Source organism: Mastomys coucha, unplaced genomic scaffold, assembly GCF_008632895.1.
Source record: "Mastomys coucha isolate ucsf_1 unplaced genomic scaffold, UCSF_Mcou_1 pScaffold2, whole genome shotgun sequence".
Classification (NCBI taxonomy): Eukaryota; Metazoa; Chordata; class Mammalia; order Rodentia; family Muridae; genus Mastomys; species Mastomys coucha.
Genome location: NW_022196902.1, coordinates 4134490 through 4143299, shown reverse-complemented (window position 1 = coordinate 4143299; position 8810 = coordinate 4134490). Strand labels below are relative to the sequence as shown.

Here is an 8810-nt window from a genome sequence, read left to right as displayed (position 1 = left end):
TTCTTATAAATAAGAATTATTTATAAAGTCTTAGCCCATCTTCTAGTTGCAGGCAGCAGTTGTAAACCTCTCCTAGTGTTTCTACAATCCCAACCAAGGCACGGAGAAGTTTCAGGACCTTCACCATGGTGATGTTATAACAGAAATAGCGCTGCTCCAGATTTCCTTGGGGCAAATTTACACGATTCATATGACAGAGCTTGGTTATAGCCTAGTGAGAACTATGTTTAACATCCTTATTTCAGGCACCTACTCAAAAATAAGGTCCCTGCTTTTGTAGAAGTAAATGGTTGGACAGGTGTTCTTGATTACGTATGAATTTGGATGTAGAGACTTAGAGCTGGTGAAGTAATAGTTACCACATATCTTTGCAAATAGAATTGCATTATTTGGTGGCTATCTAGAAGAGCAAAGCAAGTAGAATACGTGTGTGTGTGTGTGTGTGTGTGTGTGTGTGTGTGTGTGTATGTGTGTGGTCTTGCACCTCTGGAGGCAAATAGCTACTTGTACAATGGGAATCCTGAGAACCTGGAAACTGATGAGCTCAACAAACTGCAAATTAAAGGGGGTAGATGCCTCCAGGTGGTGGTGGCTGGAATAGATGTACTGGCCTGTGGAATGTGCAGGCACTGCTGGGCTGCCTTTGTCTCTACCTCTGCTGAGTTTTGACCCCAGACAATTGGCTTGATGTTCCAACAAAGGGCAGATCGCTCTCTAAGTTTCTGTACCACATGTTCTCTGGAAGGACCCTCAGAGTCACACACAGAACTGTGCCTGGCTAATGTAGATGTCTTTCAATCCAAATTGACAATCAAAAGGAACCATTACTAGCTCAAGAGAAACCAATTTCCTATCTCACTTTCAAGTGGCCCTTTAACTGAACCATCTCACACATATCTCTTATCTTTTCAAGTTATACCAAAAACACAGGCTTTGGTAATTTTTTTCAGTATCAAACTCTAGAGAGAAAAAAATGACCATAACTTTCTCTTGTTAATTATAACATTTCTTTTGGTTTCAGTTTTCCCCCCCTTTTGTGGAAATGAAAAATTGCTGATCATTATCTATGCTTTGTATTCCAGAAAAAATAATGATTGAGTGTATCATATTTATCTTTTTCTTATGAAAATACTAGTTTCTTTAATGCTCTCCCCAAATGTTTATTAAGATTATTCAGCTAGGAAAGAATGAGAAAATTAGAACTAATTATGATAATAAGACATGAGGTGGGTTAATCAGGGCAAAGCAAAGATGAATAATAAATAGATTTTAATGCATCCACTTCATGAGAAACTCAACATCCAGAATTTCTAATTACTCTAGGTATTGACTCTTGATAAAATTCAGCACTTACAGATAAGCCAGTAGCTGTTTCATGTTAACTAGATTATATAATTTGAATGTAAGAATTAACGACAAAAGAAAATATCAATCTTGATATTTAATTTCCATTTTATGTTGAGAAAAAATCAGCGTGGAACTAAGTATGGTGAGCATGTATATAATAAAAATCACAGAATTTAAGTCCTGCCATAAAAATAATGTATCATTAGATTTTCTGATTAGATTATCTAATCCAACTTTCTGGCTTTGTACCTGGAGAACCCAAAACTCAACTGTTTGCCTATTTTCCCAGGTGTGTCGATGACCATGTTGGAGAAGAATCAGCCCTGACCTTTAGCCCCATGTTTATTTCATCCTACTGAATTTTTTTTTTCAGTGTTTAAGTTAATTTAACTGGGATACACAACGATGGAAAGATGCCACTGAGCCAAAGCTGGGGGACAGGGCCAGCGCGTTGTTAGGGACCTCTCCAGGGACACCGAAGTAAAGCAAGGACAGTCTGAAGTTTTTATTCAGTTGTTCTCTGTGTCTAGAAGAAGGTGTTGGGCCTCTTGGTGGTGAAGCGTGGCTTGTGCTGGCGCCGCAACACACGGTGGGGCAATGGGAACTTGATCTTGGAGTCGTGGAACTGCTTGACAGCTGGCCGGCAGCACTTGCTAGCTGCAATCTCTTCCACCTTCATGATCTGGATGGAGTGCGCACGGGCACGGTGTCTGGCACCCATGTCTCGGTAGCATTGTGTGACTGCACCAGCGGTGGTCAGGTCCCGGTACTCCCGGTACATGTTGTGTGTGCCACTGCGGGAGTCGTAGCGCAGCCAGATGCCAAAGTTCTTCACTCGCAGGGGTGACTTCTCAAACACCTGTCCGCAGTACACAATCTGCCCAGATGACTTCTTCATCTTCTTCAGCTGCGACACAAAGTACCAGAAGCGGGACTTGGCCACCACCTGGTTGGGTGCAAAGATTCGCATACGGTACAGTGGTGGTGTGTGGCATTTTGGGGTTGGCAAGCAGCGCCCCACCATCTTGTACTCCCGAAGCGTGCCCGACGCCTTCATGGCTCTGTGCGCTTGTCCACCGCCAGTCACAAAAGGCAACCTACTGAATTTTTAATGCAAATGCTCCGAGTTATAGAGTTACGGGCAATTACATCTGCAGGCCTCGCTTTTGCTGCATTTAGAAGAAATTAGGAACCAGAACATGGTAAAGGATAGCGGATTTACTTTGTTTTTCTCCACTTTCCCTCTAACAGTGTTCCAATTGTATAGAAAAGAACAAACAAAAGCCAAGGAACATGAATAAGTCCATTTACTTCCAAGGGAAGATGACCGGAAGCATGTGGCATTTCCTGGATGCTGGATGAGGAGAGTGTGGGATCTCCTCCCTGGAGGATGGAGGAGGAGAGTGTGTGGGAACTCCTCCTTGGAGGCTGGTCTGTCCCTTGGCGTTCTGGACCAAGGACTTTTCAGTGTTTCCCTTTCCCCAGGATGATTCCCGAGGGAGGAAGTTTCTGTTTGGTGTCTATCTTTGTTTTTTGGAGTCCTTCTTTTATAACCGGAGTCAAGGGGGTGGTTCTCTTTCCAGTACCTCCCACTCCCGCTGGCACTTTAACACAGGATCACAATGACAACAATGCTTGCACAGTCTACATACTTCTTTTGTTTTTAATGCCTTTGCCCCGTTACTTAGGTCATCAATGGAAGAGCGGTCCCTGGCATCCAGTGTGCATATGCCGAGACCATACCTCCCAGACACTGCAAGACATATCCATTTCCAGTTCTCTGTTCTACTTTTGTCTACGTGAAGTCTCGATATAAAATTAGCTTTTCTGTCCCCTTACCTACTACAGTAGGCAACCCAGAAACTTCTCCAAACTGGTGTCATGATACGGCTGACTATTGGTAGCCATCAATTTCCCCTACAAAAAACCAAGTCGGAGAAGTGACCCTTACATAGATTGAGTCTGGGAATCTTATAAATAATCAGAAGCCCTGTGTTGAAACGTGCACTCAGAAATAGGAAGTCTTGTTTTAAATGTGTACCTAGTATCTTAATTTCTTCTTCCCATCCTACCCCTAAAAAGTCTTTAGATATAGCCCTCACGTCACATGGGAATTCACTTTTCACACGGAGTACAAGCTATCGTTCCTGATGGTGGAATTGAATTCTGTTGAGAGCCCAACATAGGCTCCTAAGTGGGAGGCAATTTTGCACACTGAAGTATTCAAGACAAATACACAGTGTGCTTCTTCCTGGGCCCCAGCAAAGCTTTATTTTCTCTTCATGGCTGAAGAATTAATTATTTACAGGCTTGATGCATGAGTTAGACTTGCCAGAGCAGATAACACTCTTCTCTGGTAAGCAGGGTAAGGCTTACAGATGGACTGAGTGGTAGATATTCGCATTGATTAATGACCTGTTTGGAGTAGCTACCTGCCTGTACCCTCCCCTCACACATACCATATCAGACTTTCTTTAAAGTGATCTTAGCTGTCTCTCTGGGAGGGGATGGACTTATTGTGGCTACCTTCTCATGGATCCAATTTTCAGCCACTTCAATAATTTCATTCTAAACTAGTCTGCTGTCTGGGCTACTCCAAACTGCAGGGTAGAGGTGGGAGTGTGGGTGGGGCAGTCGGGTTATCAGGAACGTGTTCATTCATATCTGTCCCCTACTTCCAATGCATACTTGTGAATGAGTTTGCAAGACAGAAGGGAGCTGGTTTTCTCAATATACCCTCATCCCAAGGGTATTTTGTTGGAGAAAGTTACTTAGTGTTTGCTAATTCTGTGTGTCCTAATGTAATGCCTCTGTAAAGTTTTAATATGGGTTAAAGAAAGGTATAATTTATCATCCATTAATCATCAGTTAGACAGGACTTTATCTGAGACCATGATTATAAGGTACCTGGATCTAGGACCGCCTGATTTCCTGGCAATTCTCTTGTGAGATGAAAGCTCCTAAAAGCAATCCAGAGTCCCATTCTTGACATCCAACGCTGGGTTCTGACTGGCAGAAGGTCCCTGTCTGACTCTGATGTGCAAAGATAGAACTTAGCCATTTGCAAGCCTCTCTTTTTCCCTCATTTCTTGACATGCCAGCATGCACGCACACAGATGAGAAGGACAGTGAAATGGCATAATGCCTAAAGCAACAGAGAACAAGTTTCTTTAACATAAGAAAATAATTTATATCACATTTTAAATCCAGAGATTCTGATTATATTTTTACCAATTTTCTGTGCACACATCTTCTCTGGAAAATTGAGTTAAATGAAATATAATCATGATTTATGAAGGTGCAGAGGCTGGAAGTTTCCAAATCCATATTTGGAGAATATAAGGAGCCTTACATATGTAGGGGGAAGTCTCGAGTCACTGTGCCTTTTCTCTCCTGACATCAATGAGGAAGAACTGAAGTGTCCAGCAAAATTTGTGATTTAAATCATAAAATTCTGTGAAATATATCAGGGGAACATCCCATTTTTCTTTCCATAATCCATTAACCTTACTTGTTCTAAAGGATTTATATTCAGAGTAGCCTACTTATAAGTTGGGAAGAAGAGATAAAAGAAAGGATTTCCTTTTGATGACCAAAGTAAACCCAAATCAGAAATAATTGTATATGCTGAAAATGTTTCCCTATTAAAAAAAAAATTCTCAAGCTCCAGGCTAGCATGGCTGCAGGGTCTAGAAAGAAATTCTTTTTCTTCAGCCAACTACCTCCTCCTGGCAATCTGGGTGGCTTAGGTAACAGTCGAAAAACCAACATCAAAAGCTACCTCAAATGGTTTTCCCAGTAGCTGGGTAACATCATCTTTCTCTCTTAGTGCAGAACACTGTTGAATGGTCAGATGTGTGCAAATTACTTTTTACACAAGACACCATATGATAAGTGGAGTTAGTAGAGGCTTAAGAGTCAAGAGAACAGCCGGACAGCCCAGCTTCAGGCCAGTGTCTGTCTCAATTACTTTAGTCCTGCTGTGACTAAACTACATTACACAAAACATTTAGACAGCAAAGGGGGGTTATTTTGGCTCACTGTTTCAGAAAGATTTCAGTGGGAACATGTAGCAGGGAGAACTTACATCTTAGTAGGTCTGGAAGCAGAAAACCTGAAAACCAGGAATAGTTTCAGTCCCTACAACTCTAGTTTAGTGGTGCCCTGCTGGCAGCAAGGCCTAACCTTCTTAAGATGCTACAGATCTTTAGATAGAGCCACAAGCTGTGGACAAAACATTCAAAAATATAAGCCTGTAGGATACATTTAAGATTTAAAATGATAGTTTGCCCCTCCCTAATGTTATCAGATACCAGTGTCCAGAACTCAAGAGACACCGTTGATGACTAGAGTGTAGAACGTGATGGTAAATGGTTTCTGGCTAATGAGTATAGCAGTTGTTTCAAACATTACACAAACATACAACATTCATAGAATCGGTACCTGAAGTGTGTCTAGATATATCACATAAAGTGAGAGCTCAAACTTTCGAGGCCAACCAATTTATGCTTCTTCTGTTTTCTCAATGGAAATGAGGAAGCCCAAATAAGAGAAAGATAGCCTACATGGTGACTTTCAGGCACAGAAGCTAGACACGGGGCAAGCCATCTGACAGTCTGTTCACCTTCCACCATAGTGGTAAATATTCTCCTTCCAAGGGCCTTTTCCCTCAGCCACCTGCCTTATTCACTTCTGGATCACTGAGAGATGCAGATCGCATCCAGTTTTCAATCTCTGCTTTTGCTTTCAATGCCTCCATTGCTGTGACAAGGTATGTGAGTGTTGCCAAAATCAATACATCATAACTCAGTGTCATACAACAAGTACTACCTGGTGTCTGTTTATGGTTGCTTCTTGTTTCTGTGGCAACAGTGGTGTTGACTGCCTATATGGCCTGCCCCGATTCTTTGCTATTTTAGCCAAGGTACATTTAGGTCTATGTTTCTCACTTGCTAATCAGAGTCATATTGGATGTTTTGATTGTTCAGAGGGTATATAACAGCTGCTGTTTCAGTGAGCAGGCAAGAAGAGCTCTCATGGTCTAGAGGATTCAGGCTTCACCCAGAATTTCCAGTTCAGGTTCTATCTGTTTTCTTTTCTGTGTACCTTTAATGCTGAATTCAAATTTTTGTAATGAGAGTCCTATACTTATTCATAAAGGAATAACACTATTTAAAGGTTTATAAAACTCACACCCACACCACAGTATCTAGCATGAAGAAGGAAACTTAGATGATTGTCTGTGTGATCTCATGGCCTCCAGGCCAGAGAAGATCCTGAACTTGGGAGAGAGAGAAAGCAGAAGTGGTAGATTGGAAAATGCAGGCTAAGCTTTGGGCTGAGTCAGAGCAGGATGCGGCGGGACCTCATTAGAGCAAACAGTGGATGACTGATTCAGGAAGCTCACACTCCATTGCTAATCCTTGAAGCTAATCCCACAAGCTAATCCCCCTGCTCTTCATTCTTCATTTCTCTCTCTCCCTTTTCACTTTTATAGTTTCCTGGTAAATTACAACCACGAATCTCTTTACAATCTATCATGACTTTACATTCCCCACCTCATTAAAACCTTTTTATCATGTATACAATTCTCAATAGACTATCATCCTTTTCTATCAGAATCTCTTTCTTCCATTAGAGCAGACTCTATGCCTTTAGAAGTTCCAGCCTCAGATTCAGTTCTACCATCATTGCAAGGAGGATGATGACAGCCCTGAATACTTACCATGTGACCCCTGCTTCCCCTATCAAGAGTTAACACTTTTTTCATGTTTTGAGGATAGCCTGGTCTTATGACTTGATTTTTTAGCAATAGAATAGGGCAGACCCTGCATCACAAGAATTGTGAGACTTCTGCTCTCATCCTTTGGCCACTCTGAAACCACCATACCAAGAAGAAGCCTAGAGAAGCCACACTGTTCAGCTCCCTACTGTATAGAGAGATGCTAATTGACAGAGACATGAAAAGGGCTGTCATCCAGCTGCCAGGTGATGGCAATGGGGGAATGATCCTTCAAAGATGGTGAACCATGGAAGCACGAGCAAGTAAGAACAGATATTTTAGGCAACTATGCTTGAGGTAGTGTGTTAATGCCATGAGCCAAAACTGAGGCAAGATCTCTGGTTGCCTGTGACTTTCAAACATTCTCGTTTGTCTGTCATTGGGTGTAGCTGTGAATTCGCCAACGGGCAGGTGGCAGTCACAATTAAGGGAGAAAATAGCAGCTGAGTGGGTAGAACCCCTGGGCCTGCCCCTGCTCAAGCAATTCCTCCACACAAATAGCAACATAATTGGCAGCAGCCGTTTTCCTGTGGAAGACAGAATTTATTTTCACTTACAAAACAAATATATTTAGCAGCAGTCAATTTTATTCCTGTCTGTAATTGGTAATTAATATCAAGATAAGTGTTCAAATTGCTCCTCCATTCTAGGGTTTTTTTCCCCCCTGCGGAACTTGGGTATCACACGGCTGAAGTTGCCCACATGTCAGGTCTGCAAAGTCCAAATGTGCCATCTTGAGGTAGGAGGAAAAGGAGATGATGGCTCTGGCAACAGACTTACAAATGAGCCAGGAGGCACGGCGGGAGTGTTGTCAGGTTAAATGACCTGTAAGCCGTTCCCAGCAGTGGAATTTGAGGGTATTATGGAAGTGGCCAGAGAAAGGTGAAGATCCACGGAGTGAAGGCTGCGAAGGTTAAAAGCTTCAGCCCTTTCAGTGAACAGGAAGAGAGGTGGTGTTGCTGAGAGAGACAGAGAGAGAGAGAGAGAGAGAGAGAGAGAGAGAGAGAGAGAGAGAGAGAGAGAGAGAGAGAGAGCACTTATGCTGTCGGAGGAGAGAAATTATTGCCCTGCTCATTCTGTGAGGTTTCTGGAATGACAGTCTAGCATTCCTAGGACCTCCAATTTTTCATGTGAGGCTGAAATTTTTATTATTACACTAAATAATTGAGTTTCTAATGTTACCTGATAATTCAAAGAGATTATAAAGTCTCGGGAGGGCTTCACATATGTCTGAAGGAGACTAGTTTGTCAATTTGAGAAATACTGTCAAATGAGATTCGCTGGATTGACAGGTGCTAGAGCCACCATGGGTACCACTTGCCAGCTAGAGCCACAGTGCTGGGCCTGCCTTGACTAGGAAGCTGTTAACTTTCGTCTGCTACTGAATCATTTGCTTCTCCATCTCTATAATCACAACTTCCAGAAAACAACTTAATGTGAGAAGGACTTGTTTTAACTCATAGTTTCAGAATTTTAGATCACATGTGAGTCCACTGATTCCAAGCTAGAGCAGAATACCATGGTAGCTGTAGTTTGTGGTAGGGGAACTTCCCCACCTGACAAAGACAAGAAGGAGGAGGAAGAGGAGGAGAAGGAGAAAGAGGTGGGAGGAAGGGGAAAGGAAAGGGGAAGAGAAAGAAGGGACAGGAAGAAGAGAGAAAGAGAAAGAGAGAGGGAGGGA

General features: G+C 42.4%; 1 pseudogene across 1 annotated transcript; it reads right to left on the bottom strand.

Annotated features, from left to right (window-relative positions):
* Positions 1-1837: 1837 nt before the first annotated feature.
* On the bottom strand, positions 1838-2439 carry LOC116097675 (annotated as a pseudogene). Its single transcript, XR_004121514.1, has one exon. The product of XR_004121514.1 is annotated as a 60S ribosomal protein L18a pseudogene (transcript).
* Positions 2440-8810: the final 6371 nt, after the last annotated feature.